Genomic DNA, 14,677 nt, shown 5'->3' with positions numbered 1-14,677 from the left:
GCATTGGGGATAGCAGGCACAGTTTTCTTATACCCATAGGCTTCCTGCCTGCTGGAGAAAGATGGACATTAGAAATTTGTTTAATAAGATTGCACAGCCAGCTCTGGCAGACCCACCGCATCTTGTTCTCCTGCACTCCATATCTCGTCTCCCTAGAGGAACTGTATGTTGACTTTGCTATCTACACTTGCTATAAACCTACTGACCTAGTCTAGCCAAGTTATGGTTCTCTCATACCATGTATCTACTGTGTCCAGCAGCTCATTGCCACCTAGTAGCTCGCATAAAAGTCTAATACTCTAAAATCACTCTTTAACAATGGTTGAAGAAAGTCCAGTTGAAGGTTTATTATAATGGCCTAGGGCACACATACTCAGCTATTATTATTCATTCATTTTAAACAAAGGTTCTGCTTTCTTCAGCTCCGTCAGCTTAACCTTCTGACAATACTTAATTCATTCAATTCATCACAGCCTTCATTAACATGACGAAAGGCAAAAAAAAGTGATGCTAGCCCCTCAAACTCAATTCTTTCTTTGCATCTACAACTTCATCAAATCAAGAGAAGAGGACAAAGACAAATATCAGGAAAAACGTCCTGCGCTCTAGGAGTGAAGATGAAGGACTGTGAATAGAAAATCGATGTAATGTCGACAAATGAGCCGTCAATGGACACTTACTTGGAAGCAGGGGGGTATGATGAGCAGAAACCCCCTCCTCGCAGTGTCCTTAAAAGATGTCACTCCACGTGGAACGCCAGGATGAAGACCAAAATATGTCTTTATTTCGGCAACGCGTTTCGGTGTTGTAACGCACCTTTCTCAAGCCAATATACAGCTGTATGTCAGGTGGGATTTAATAAAGATAGACAGACTTCAGATGCTACCAGGAGACTTATTAATTTGGATGAGCTGGCTGAGTCTAATCGAACCCCTTCTCTGCTTTTATCATTTGATGCAGAGAAAGCATTTGATAGGGTACATCGGGGCTATTTGAGAACTGTCCTTGAAAGATTTGGGATTGGGGGAAATTTTTTATCGGCTACCATGTCTCTATATTCTTCCACCAAAGCCCGGATCTATTCCTCAAGCTTCATGTCCAAAACCTTCTCGATTAGCAATAGTAGTAGGCAGGGCTGTCCTATGTCCCTGCTGCTATTCGCCCTCTTAATGGAATCCTTCATGGAACAAATCAGGTCATCCATGGAAATTTCGGGAATTTGGACAGGTACCAGAGAACATAAAATTGGCCTTTATGCTGACAATGTCATACTTGCCTTAACAGACCCATCCCTATCTCTGCCAGCAGTAAATGCCTTAATTAATAAATTCTCTGAGACCTCCTATTACAAAATTACCATCTCCAAATTTTTAATTTTAAACATAGGTATCAAAAGATCTGTAATTCCTTTCCTCGCAAAGGAATACAGCTTCTGCTGGACTGAAGAATCTCTTCCATATTAAGGTATAAAACTAACCTCCCCTTCGTCCAAACTATTCGACCAAAACTATAAACCTCTCCTATCATCCATCAAAATGAAACTCAAGAAATTGAAAACTTATGGGATTTCCTGGTTGGGCACGATATCAGCCATTAAAATGATAATGCTCCTTAAAACTTCTTTTTCAAAATGTTCCCATTTTCCTCCCAATTTCTTACCTCAAAGACATCCAATCCACACTTTTGGACTTCATTTGGGGGAAAAAGAAACCCAGGGTTAGAAGAGACATCCTATATATACACAGGAAAAACAGTGGCCTCGGATCTCCTTCTATCATACAATATTACAGAGCGACCATATTAGACCAATTTAGATTCTCATGGCTAAATGATCGTTTAAAAGAGTGGGTAGCTATTGAAAAGTACAGACTAAACAACTATTTCCTAAGACACCATTTATTGGCTCAATTATATTTCAACTCTAAACTCTCTCTCCTCAGCCACTCTCCTTGCAACCAACAATGGTTGGAGTATAGGATCTAAAAAGTTGGGATTCATTTATTTTCCTCTGCACAAAGCTGAGATAATTATATTGGAAATAGCAATCAAGAATCTCACTCTTTCCAGATGGAAACAATTGGGCCTAACCCATATTAGTCAACTTTGGGAGGATGAAGGTCTTCTAACATTCTCGGAATTATCAAATAAATTCAACATCCCAAAACTTGACTCCTTCAAACACTTACAGATTAGTCATCTTCTGAAGCCATTCCCCCTCCCCCCCACACACACGAGTATTAATGTGCCTTGTAACCTTTATGCTTGGCTCTCATCCCTGCAGGGATCAAACAAAGGGTTATCCACTTGGTATGCCATATTATACTACCCTGTAATAGACCCCATGGAAAATATCAACAAGAAATGGGAGGAAGATTTGAGAATCCAGTTTTCGGGAGATCAGAGGCACGAGGCATACTCTGTAGTTGGTTCAATTTCTAAGTGACCCAACCATTTTGAAAACTCCCAGATGGTACTTAGCCCTATGCTCTTTGAACAAAATGGCTCCTCGTTTCTCCAGCAATTGCTGGAGGTGCGGAGCATTGGATGGTACCTTGCTGTATCTGTGGTGGGGTTGCCCATATGTCTCCATTCTCTGGGGCCAGGCCTTCCAGCTTATCACAAACCTCACTAATATTCAAATGCTACCTGACCCTGCTTTGGCTCATTTGAACTTAGATGCAGACCTACTTCCAAATATTTTACGTACCCCAATAATGCATATCGTGATTGCTTGTAGAACTAGTATTGGCCAACATTGGAATGGCAATTGCATTTCCTCTATCTCTGACATAATTAAATCAGTTAACAACAATTGCTGGTTCGAAAGCATGAATTCTAGTGTTTTCAATAAAAAAGTGAGGTTCAGATGTGATTGGGCGGCTTGGCTCCAGAGCTCCTACTGTTGTTTCCCTGATCTGATATGCTAAGATATTTTGTCCACTCCTCACCTTTTGAGATAATCACTTTACATGAAATTTGAAATTACAGCTTGACCAGGTTAATTTCAATTTTAATTTTTCTGACTTATGTATTAAAATTGTTTGATTGTTTTAATTTTAGGAATGAAACTTAAGACTTCAGGAATGCATATACCTATACTCAAAACTTTGTTTTCTTTATTACAATTTGTAAAAATTAAATAAAAACTATGTTCAAAAAAATATATACAGACACCTTCTGAGTTATTTGGAATTCCTCATAGTTTAGCCATCTAGTTTCAACCTCGCTAGCTGGCCAGCATTTTCCAAGGTGAGGTACCATGTAGTAACTTTAAAGGGGTACACACATGATCTAATTTCTGAAGTAGTGAGAAATATTTCTATGAAGTAACGCCATTATCGGAAGAATCTTTTGGCCTGATATTCTGCCCGTCGTTCTATTTCTAGTCTATCGATATGGAGGAGGTGTTTGATCTGTTGTATAATATCAGATATTGTTGGGACTTCTAGTTGTAGCCAATATTGTAATAAACAGCATTTACTCAAACAATATAATGTGTGACAGTCTTGTCATTTTCTATATATCTTCTATGTATGAGGGTTTTAATATCTATCCAGTATTTGTGGATTTTAGGGCAGGACCACATACCATGTAATAGGCCAGTCATGGTATACATTTTATATGAGATACCCTTAGATTGAAAACTGAGTGAACTGTATTAAATTCCTTGTTGCCACATTTATTTAGGTCTAATTCCATACTAGAGATGAGCGAGCATACTCAATAAGTCAAACTACTCGATCGAGTAGCGCCTTATTCAAGTACCTGCCCGCTCGTTTCTAAAGATTCAGGTGTCGGAAGGGGGCGGGGAGCGGCGGGGGAGAGCGGGGAGGAACGGAGGGGAGATCTCCCTCGCTTCCCACCGCTCCCCCGTGATCACTGCAGCAACTCACCTGTCACCCATGCCAGCAGCCGAATCTTTAGAGACGAGCGGGCAGGTACTCGAATAAGGTACTACTCGCTCGAGTAGTTTGCCTTATCGAGTATGCTCGCTCATCTCTATTCCATACTAATCCTACCAAAGAAAGACACTGACATGCTTTAATATCTCTGTATGTACAAAGATAATTTCATCTAAAAGCATTGCTTATTGGTCAGAATACAAATGGAGTCCAATAGAGCTAATGAAGGCTTAATGACTCTATGGTAAATCGCTGTAGAGCCTCCATGCAGTGGCGCACCAGCTGCATGCACGGCTCTGGCACTCTGGCATAAACTATTACCCTAGGCATATGCCTAATCTAACTATATGGTAAATTATTTGGAACCAAGAACAGAAGCCAAAACAGTAAAAATGACTGTTGACAAACTTTTTTATATGTACAATAGTGCTCTAAAATATATAGTAATTTACACTAAACAACTATATATTTTTTTTATGATCGGGGTCAGTTAGAATATATTTAACAATACGAAAATCCCAAGCCTTTCTCTACTTGACTTTTCCTCTACTTTTGTAGTTTTATGGAGATTTCGCTGTTAGATTAGTTCCATTCACACAGCACTTGCTCTCTGGAGACACATCCCGTCAACACGCAATCCTGTTGAGCCCCTGGTCTGGCATGTCTTGAGGATTACATGTAAATATATGAAACGATTCAAAGCTAAATTCCACAGCTTGTCATAGGCACCTTTTATGAGTGTTACATTCAGCAACCTTTGAGAAAAAAAAAAATTTGTAACATTTTAAGTTGTATGCAGTGCTAAAAATATATTAACTGTAAACATTAGTGGTTAAGCAGCTAGAGAAGGCCAGACCACCATGTGAGGCTGCAAACGTGGTATATTTGTATAACATGCAAAGTATGTATAACGCCATTTAAAAGAAAGTAGATTATCACTTACTAGATGTTCAATACAAATGTATCATTTTAATAGGGAACATATATATGTTTCAATTATAAACAAGACCGCCTTCAAATCCAATATTTCATTTTTTCAATTATTTTTGTGCTATTAAATATTTTTGTTCTCTTCATGGTCCGTTTTAGCACCTTTGTTATTGCAGATTCTTTTTTTTTTTGTTAAGTTGCTGTTTGTCATTATTATACATGCTATTTGTGTTTCTATTCTTCAAGCGCTCATATTTCCAGAAGCCATTTTTTTAATTATTATTAATCACAGCTGTGACCCTACTGACTCCAGGAAGAGGTCCAGTGCATTTGAGCTGGAAAATATGGAAAACTGGTACTCTGAGAAGTAACATGATGATAATTGGACTAACAATCCTTCGTTAAAAATATGCAATTTCTTTTTCATATGTTACAAACAGGAAGCAGCTTTTCTTATGTTAGGCTTTTGTGAATATATTTTATTTTTTTGTGGATATTCATTTGTCAGTTATTAACCCTTTCCAATCCACTGTCTGCCGTCTAAAGACATTCTGATTGAAGCCTGTAAAGCTCTGATGTCGGAAGGCGTCCGGCAGGGTATTCTTACTGTAGATTACTGGCCGCTATGTTGCTGGGGGCCTCTCCAGCATATCCCATACCGCAGTACTGGCTCTAACCAACAGATGGCGCCATTGTATAATGGCAGCAAGAGAAAGCCCCCTAGGAAACCCTGAATCCAAAATTGGATTGCAAAGGGTTAAATAAGTTGCTATAGTGTTGTAACTTTTATGTGGATACATAATGTGTAAAACACATAACAGGTGTTAAAAAGGTTCTTACCTGGTTAAGGAATGGTAACTATTAATGCAGTCAACATTCCAACTTCAGACCTATATCTCTACTTGAGGGCTCTTTTACACAAGCATGGTTTTAGCGCATTATAGGTGCGTGAAAAGATTGCGTCTATTAAAAACAATGGTTTCCTATTGAAGCATTCACATGAGGGGATTTTAGGTGCACAAAATACTTGCATCTAACAAAGATAGGACATGCGACGGTAAAGCTTGCATCTAAGGTCCGTACTGTGTGAAAAGATAGGACCTGAGCCATCTTTGGTGAGTGATGCGTGGGAGTTTCTATAGAATCCTATGGGAGCTGGATAAGAGGCATCACGCAGTGGTGAACGGGCCATTTCCCATCTAATTAAGCTTGAGACTTAATAGCTGGAAATCAACCATTCACACGATCTTTAGTGCAGCATAGCTATGATCTTTTCGTGCACCTATACTGCACTAAAACAGCACTTGTGTGAACGAGGCCTTACAGAGACATGTCAAAATCCTGTCATCTAGATTGTTGTCCATCCTTCCTTCTCTGATCAAGAGATATCAAGCTGGATTCACATTAGGCAGGCAAGCTCTCAACAATACAAGATACCTAATTTCATTATACAAAACTGTGTAAAAAGGTACAAATGACATTTCTAGAAAAAGTTTTTGACAGAGTAAATTGGAGTTGTGCTTTTTCCGTACAAATTAAATTTGATTTTACCAGATACTTATTTTCAGCCAGCAAAGCTCTTTACTCTAATGTTATGTTTAGATGGTGGAATCAATTCCGCCTAAAAAAAAGTGTAAAACACATGGCTTTCTTTTAAATAAAATAACGGCAGTGGAGGGGCTAATCTCCTCCTACAAGAAATCAAGTGGAGATGCAACTTGAGTACTACCTGTGACTCTCCACTCTTTTTAGCTAGGCCACGCCTCATTAGGATGATGTCATTGGCATCATCTGTGGATCAAAGCATGGGCCATCAGACACAGTTTTTGATGCCAATCTGCAGGCAGATTTAGCCCTATCATTGGGCAAAATCCACATGCGGAATTCTGACTCAGAGAATCCCTTTTCCTACCGAAACCATTTTTCACCCAAACTAATACTATTCTTCAAAATTTTATTTAGAATGGAAAAAGCTTTGCACAGCCTTATTTACTGTGACTAAACACAGGGAAGCTAGAGTACTGGGTGTACCCAACCTACAAGACTATTATTACACTTGTATTCCCGACCAATTGGCCCATTGGCGGTCATGCAACGCAGATAAACCATGGGTTGAAATGGAATACTAGATCACTTCTTGAGACACACATTCTAAACCTTAATCTAGAAGACTGGAAAAATAAAGGGACCAACCCAAATCAGAGTTTATTGGATCAAAGAGGGACATTACTTTTCCACTTTATTAGACAAAAATATTAAATATCCAACTAAGATTTTTGTCAAATCCCTACAAATCTGGGCCTTTCTAAAAATCATATTAGCTAAAGAAAATAATATCAACCTTAATATCTTACATTTTCTAAAGAATTGCAACCAGAAATCTAAAGGAATCTTTTTTTTTTATGATAATTTAGAATCCAAACTTGATACTTTATGACTAGAGATGAGCGAGCGCACTCGTCCGAGCTTGATGCTCGTTCGAGCATTAGGGTGTTCGAGATGCTCGTTACTCGAGACGAGCACCACGCGGCACTCGACTCAATTACATTTCCTTCCCTGAGAAATTTGCGCCCTTTTCTGCCCAATAGAAACACAGGGAAGGCATAACAACTTCCTCCTGTGACGTTCCAGCCCTATCCCATCCCCCTGCAATGAGTGGCTGGCGAGATCAAGTGACCCCCGAGTATTTAAATCAGCCCCGCCCGCGGCTCACCACAGACACACGCTAAGAGAGATCAGGGAAAGTGCTGCTTCTGCTGTTGCTGTTATAGGGACAGTGTTAGCGTCTTCAAGAACCACAACGGTCCTTCTTAGGGCCACAGCTCACCTAGTGCATAACTATTGTGGCTGCTGTGAGCAGTTTTGCACTTTTTTTTAAATGCATATCGGGCGTGCAGGCTGTAGCGTTCTCAGGCTGCAGTCTGTACTTGAGTATAGGGACAATATTGGTCAGGCAGGCACAGTGGTAGTGTAGAATCCTGTATACAAGAACCCCAACGGTTCTTCCTAGGGCAACCTGTGACCGTGTGCATTTAACTCCGTGGTTGCTGGGAGTTGTAGTACCTCTGTATTGCACAGCAGAGCCTGCGTGCAGCCTTCATTTAAACATTTTTCTGTCCACACTTTGCGTTGCGTCAGGTCAGTCTGCCTCTAAGTGTACGCCAAGAAACCACACATTTTCTACAACGCTCTGTGTTATACATGTGCTGTCTCACAAGTGCACGGTCTGCCCGACGCCCATAGATTGAAAGTGCAATACACACTGCATAGCCTCAGCCTGCATTGCCTAGAAAAATAAGGAGGTTTAAAAAAAAAAAAAAAAAAAAAAAAATCCTTTTACGGCTACCGGTGACCCAGTGCATTTGCCTGCGTGGCCTGTGGGACTTCACGTCCATCCAAACTGCATAGTTCACAGCTAGGCCTAAGTGCAGCCTTCAGTTAAATATTTTTCTGTCCGCACTTTGCGTTGCCTCAGTTCAGTCTGCCTCTAAGTGTACGCCAAGCAACCACACATTTTCTACAACGCTCTGTGTTATACGTGTGCTGTCTCACAAGTGCACGGTCCGCCCGACGCCCATAGATTGAAAGTGCAATACACACTGCATAGCCTCAGCCGGCATTGCATAGAAAAGTAAGGTGATTTTAAAAAGAAATCCTTTTTACGGCTACCGGTGACCCAGTGCATTTGCCTGCGTGGCCTGTGGGACTTCACGTCCATCCAAACTGCATAGTTCACAGCAAGGCCTAAGTGCAGCCTTCCTTATAATTTATCTCTGGTTTCATTTTGCGTTATATTACCGCTGGCAGCCACCAACTGCGCAGCAATAATTCACAAACATTTTTACACCGCTCTGTCTCTGCTCGATTCTTAATCCAGCATGCTGAGGGGTAGGGGTAGGGCCAGAGAACGTGGACGCGGAGTCCCAAGTGAGGGTGTGGGCATAGGACGAGTTCCTGGTCCAGGTGAATCGCAGCCGGCTGCTGCGGGAGTAGGAGAGAGGACAGTTTCTGGGGTCCCCAGCTTCATATCGCAATTTTTGGGTCCACGTCGTAGACCTTTATTAAAAAATGAGCAGTGTGAGCAGGTCCTGTCGTGGATGGCAGCCGGTGAACGTACTTCGTCCCTTGCCTGCGCTGAACATGCTGCCTGATCTCCGCGCCTCCCCTTCTACTTGGCCCTCGGAACTGCGCCTTCTGCCACTAGCGCTGTCAGATGGGAAGTTTACCATCAGTTTGTCCACCAGAGCCCTGTGGTATTGCATCACTCTCAAACCTCTTTCCTCTTCGGGAATGAGAGTGGAAGGGTTCTCCTTATACCGTGGGTCAAGCAGTGTGTACACCCAGTAATCCGTAGTGGCCAGAATGCGTCTAACACGAGGGTCACGAGAAAGGCATGCTAACATAAAGTCAGCCATGTGTGCCAGGGTACTTGTACGCAACACATGGCTGTCCTCACTAGGAAGATCACTTTGAGTATCCTCCTTCTCCTCCCCCTCCTCCACAGGCCATACACGCTGAATGGATGAGAGGCAAGCAGCATGGGTACCCTCTGCAGTGGGCCCAGCTGTCTCTTCCTCCTCAGGCTCCTCCCCCTCCCCCTCCTCCTCCTCCACGCGCTGAGATATAGACATGAGGGTGCTCTGACTATCCAACGACATACTGTCTTCCCCCGCCTCTGTTTCCACCCGCAAAGCATCAGCCTTTATGCTTTGCAGGGAACTTCTCAACAGGCATAGCAGGAGAATGGTGACGCTAATGATTGCAACATCGCCGCTCACCATCAGGGTGGACTCCTCAAAGTTTCCAAGGACCTGGCAGATATCTGCCATCCAAGCCCACTCCTCTGTAAAGAATTGAGGAGGCTGACTCCCACTTCACCGCCCATGTTGGAGTTGGTATTCCACTATAGCTCTACGCTGCTCATACAGCTGGGACAACATGTGAAGTGTAGAGTTCCACCGTGTGGGCACGTCGCAAAGCAGTTTTTGTACCTGCCTGTGTCTATGTATTAAAAACCCCGGTCAGGCTGGGGCATGCAGTGTGGGCCGAAGCCCACCTGCATTTAATTTGACGTTACCTCAGCTGTGCAGGGCAATGCAATGGGATTTATTTATGTACTGCCGGTGGGTTCCAGGGAGCCACCCATGCTGTCGGTCCACACGGACTTCACATTAGTGAGTTGTACCTGCCTGTGTCTATGTATTAAAAACCCCGTTCAGACTGGGGCATGCAGTGTGGGCCGAAGCCCACCTGCATTTAATCTGACATTACCTCAGCTGTGCTGGGCAATGCAATGGGATTTATTTATGTACCGCCGGTGGCTTCCTGGGACCCACCCATGCTGTCGGTCCACACGGAGTTGTAACTGCATGTGTCTACTTATAAAGAACCCCAGTCTGACTGGGGCATGCAGTGTGGGCCGAAGCCCACCTGCATTTAATCTGACGTTACCTCAGCTGGGCTGGGCAATGAATTGGGATTTATTTATGTACCGCCGGTGGCTTCCTGGGACCCACCCATGCTGTCTGTCCACACGGAGTTGTAACTGCATGTGTCTACTTATAAAGAACGCCAGTCTGACTGGGTCATGCAGTGTGGGCCAAACCCACCTGCATTTAATCTGACGTTACCTCAGCTGTGCTGGGCAATGCAATGGTATTTATTTATGTACCGCCGGTGGCTTCCTGGGACCCACCCATGCTGTGGGACCACATGGACTTCACATTAGGGAGTTGTACCTGCCTGTGTATACTTATAAAAAAACCAGTCTGACTGGGGCATGCAGTATGGGCCGAAGCCCACCTGTATTTAATCTGACATTAGCTCTACTATCCGGGGCACTGCATTGGGACAAACTACAGGAGCAATACAGTGCTAATGAGACGTGCACAGCTACGCTAGCATTGGAGTCCACTGTTGCCCCGCGATTGCTGAGGGTTTGTGCAGAGGCCTATGTCCTGGGTGCAGTGAAAGTCCGCTTCCTGCCTAGGATTGCTGAATCTGTGGGCCGAGGCCTATGCCGTGGGCGCGGTGCAAGTCTGCCATGTTTGGCCGCTCAGATCAATTTTTTGTACATTTCTTGGGTTTCCTAGGACCCACCTATGCTGTTGGTGCAAACTTAGTTCCCATCGCGGTGTTTGACCTATCTGGCACAAGGACACTGACTGACTTGGGTAGAGGGCCGAGCGCAGACAGCTTTCCCCTTGCAGTGTCGATTGAGCTATGCAACACCTTGACAGAATGAATACTGTGTGGCACATGGATTCCCCATTGCTATGCCCACGTTTGCAGCTCCTGACGGAGGTGGCACAGGATTGGATTTCTCATTGCTTCTGTACAGCATTGTGGGCTATCGCCCCGCCCCTTTTAAAGAGGGTCACTGCCTGGTCCTGCCAACCCTCTGCAGTGTGTTCCTCCAGTTGCTCCTCATGGCAGACGCACTTATAAATAGACATGAGGGTGGTGTGGCTATGAGGCCAGCGTGTGGCATGAGGGCAGCTGAAGGCTGCGCAGGGACACTTTGGTGTGCGCTGTGGACACTGGGTCGTGCGGGGGGGTTGGGCAGCATGTAACCCAGGAGAAGAGGCAGCGGTGTGTCCAGCAGGCAGTGCTTGTGTTTAGTTGGAGGTAGTGTGGTGCTTAGCTAAGGTGTGGCTTACTAATGAAGGTTTGTCCGAAGTAAAAATTGTTAGGGGGGGGCCCACTCTTGCCGTTATTGTGGCTTAATAGTGGGACCTGGGAACCTGAAATGCAGCCCAGAATGTTACCCCTCGCCTGCCCTATCCGTTTCTGTGTCATTTCCATCACTTTCTTGGGTTTTGCAGATTTTCACCATTGAAAACCTTAGCGGAGCATGGGTGATATACAAAAATGCTCGAGTCGCCCATTGACTTCAATGGGGTTCGTTACTCTAAACGAACCCTCGAGCATCGCGGAAAGTTCGACTCGAGCAACGAGCACCCGAGCATTTTGGTGCTCGCTCATCTCTATTTATGTCAAATGGGAAATGTATCTTCAGAAAGATATTTCTGAAGTCCAATGGCATGAAGCACTCATATTTATCTTTCAAACCTTTCGCTGCTCCAACCACCAAAAAGCTGAAGCTAAAACATAACTGAGATGAAACTTTACACCAATTAAACTACTTTAAATCTTTCAAAATCTGTTTATTGATTTTCCACTCTGCATATCACATCTGTATATATTAAGCATAAACAAGTGCAGAACATAATTTTTATGTAAAACAATAAGAATAGCCGACTCGGCAGGAACATTGATCCGAGTAAGAAAAGAGGAAGAGAGGAGGGAAAGGGAAGCGGGGGCGGGGGGGAGAGTGAGCTTTCACCTGTGTCTGAACAACGAGTTGCTAGTTGGGGCGAAGTAGACTAGGGTGGCGGGTTTCAGCCCCTCGCGGCTCTCGTCCTGTTTCTTCGTCGCTTTCTACACGGATCCGTCGACGAGCCACCGAAGGAGAGATGGTGAGCTCGGAAGTCCACCCAGGGCGCCCATGTGTCCCTTGTGCCCCGGTTAGACTCGGTCTCGGAACTCCGAAGGTCCTCCATTTATTTAATGTGATCTACTGCCTCCATCCATTAAACTACTTTAAATCTATCCTTCATGTTTTGCTGGAGGAACTGTAGCTGTACAGGATCTGTATTGCTTATCATAAGGGAATGCAAGTTTATTTAATCTCTCTGACACACAATGAACACAACAATCAATAACCTCACTAAAATGAATATGAAATTAACACCATGTCTAGCCCTGCTTTTTATAGTTATGGGAAACCTCCCTCCGCTATATAGAATGGTGTTAGCCCATCTAGTGATGTCTACTAAACTTGTGCTAAATAGATAATGGAAAAACTGATGGACCTCATATCAACTTAGTCATATTGCTGGTGAATATTACTTGTATATACAAAAAGATACAGGCCATTCAACTTCACACAATGGAAAAATTTCATAAAGAATGGGAAATATGGATTGAAAGCCCATATTACTCCAGTTAAATATCAAACTAAGGGTGGCTTCAGATGAGCGTGTATTTTGTGTGTGCATACGCACGCACAAAAACATGCTTCTATTAGCCCCAATGCATTCTCTATGATGTGTGCACATGTCCATGCTTTACAGGCGTGTGCCTGCAAAGATAGTGCACCACAGTGAATGCACGCATTGTCTTCAATGGAACCGCGGCTGCTGCCGGTGGCTCTATTGAAAACAATTATCTGCCAGCACCCCTGCATTGTTTTTCAGGGAAGGCCCTTCCCTAAGACAAAAATTTTAGTGTAAAAAAAAAAAAATAAACTTACCTCTCCGCCGCTGCTGTGTCCCCCGCGGGGATGAAGAACACATCTTCCGCATGCAAAGATGTTTCCTTCATGCCCCTAGTTAAAAAAAATCCTTGCTGCTACATCTGCCACATCTGTGACAGATGCAGCAGAGGAATTCTTCAATTCTCAACCACAGCTGTCACACATGACAGAATCGGTAGAGGATTCTGCTGCCGACACCCCGTCAATTGATTTCAGGGAAGGGCTTCAAATATAAGCCCTTTCCTGAAAATCCAGTTAAAGTGGTGTAAAAAACTAAAAAAATACATACCTCCCTTCAGCTGCCGGGGCTCAGCCGCATCTTCTCCTGCTGTCCCCCGCTCTGTAGTGCTGATCTATCAGCAGGCGGGGATTTAAAATCCCTGCCTGCTGAAAGAGATGATTGTGATTGGCTGAGGTGCTCAGCCAATCACAGGCAGCTATTGCCCGTCATACCTTGTGATGTGCCACAAGGTAATTTAAGGCTCTGTTCAGGCCTTGCTTTTTTCTCTAGATCTTGAGTTCTCTCTACATTTGAAGTGCATACGCAGAAAATTCTTAAATCTGTACACTGACACACATACTAGATAATTGCATATGTCGCCCATTACCTTGCATTGTAAAGAAATGTATACCACATATTCAACTACACTTTTTAATAATGTGAAAAAAAGTTATGCTGACATATACTGCCCAAATATCTGTCAAAAGAATACCAACATATGTGTCTTGATGAGCGTAATTAACAAGCGTAGGGTACGTGGTATTACCAAACTCAAAAATAGCAACTTTAGCCTATGTTCACACTAGTGCTTTGGCTTTATTTCATAACAGAAGTCATAATGCACTGCTGGATTTACCTTATGACGGCTATTACTGGTGTTTGATAGACATCATTCACTTATTATAAGGTCCGCTGGGTTCAGTTGTGGCATCCATTGTTTCAACTAGAAAAATATGCCGAAATCTGTGACACTGTCTCTGGTCATATCCCTATTTTGAACCTCTTTAGCAGATTTTGTCATACTTGACAGGAAAAATAGCACTAGATGGAAAGCTATTTTCCTATCAAACCTATATGTACATGACATCAAAGCCTGATGGACCCTATTTTAAGTCAATGAGGTCCGTTGGGTGTCTGTGGTATCTGTTGTGTTTCCGATCTGGCAAAACTTTGTGGCTTCCAAACGGGAGCCACAACACAAGAGAGACTCTAACTCATTTACCAGCAGCAAGAGAAATTCTGATGAAATACTTTACTTTAATAATATGTCTATCATGTTAAAGAGATTACTGCTAATGCAAAGATGTACAGTTGTGGATCCAACAATTTGCATCCTTAACTGCTACATCAGGGGAGATGCATTTTAAAGCCCTGGGTAATAAAAAAACGTTGATTGCTTCAGATGCTTCTGCTTAGTGATGCTCTAGCCTCAGATATATCATGGACATCTCAGAAGAGGTTAGAGTTTTCGGTAGGTTTCTGAAAGAATGGAAACTTGTGCATGGCTGCCGTTCTATGGCTAGATTT

Source organism: Eleutherodactylus coqui, chromosome 7 (assembly GCF_035609145.1).
Source record: "Eleutherodactylus coqui strain aEleCoq1 chromosome 7, aEleCoq1.hap1, whole genome shotgun sequence".
Taxonomy (NCBI): domain Eukaryota; kingdom Metazoa; phylum Chordata; class Amphibia; order Anura; family Eleutherodactylidae; genus Eleutherodactylus; species Eleutherodactylus coqui.
Note: the sequence above shows the minus strand (reverse complement) of the source record.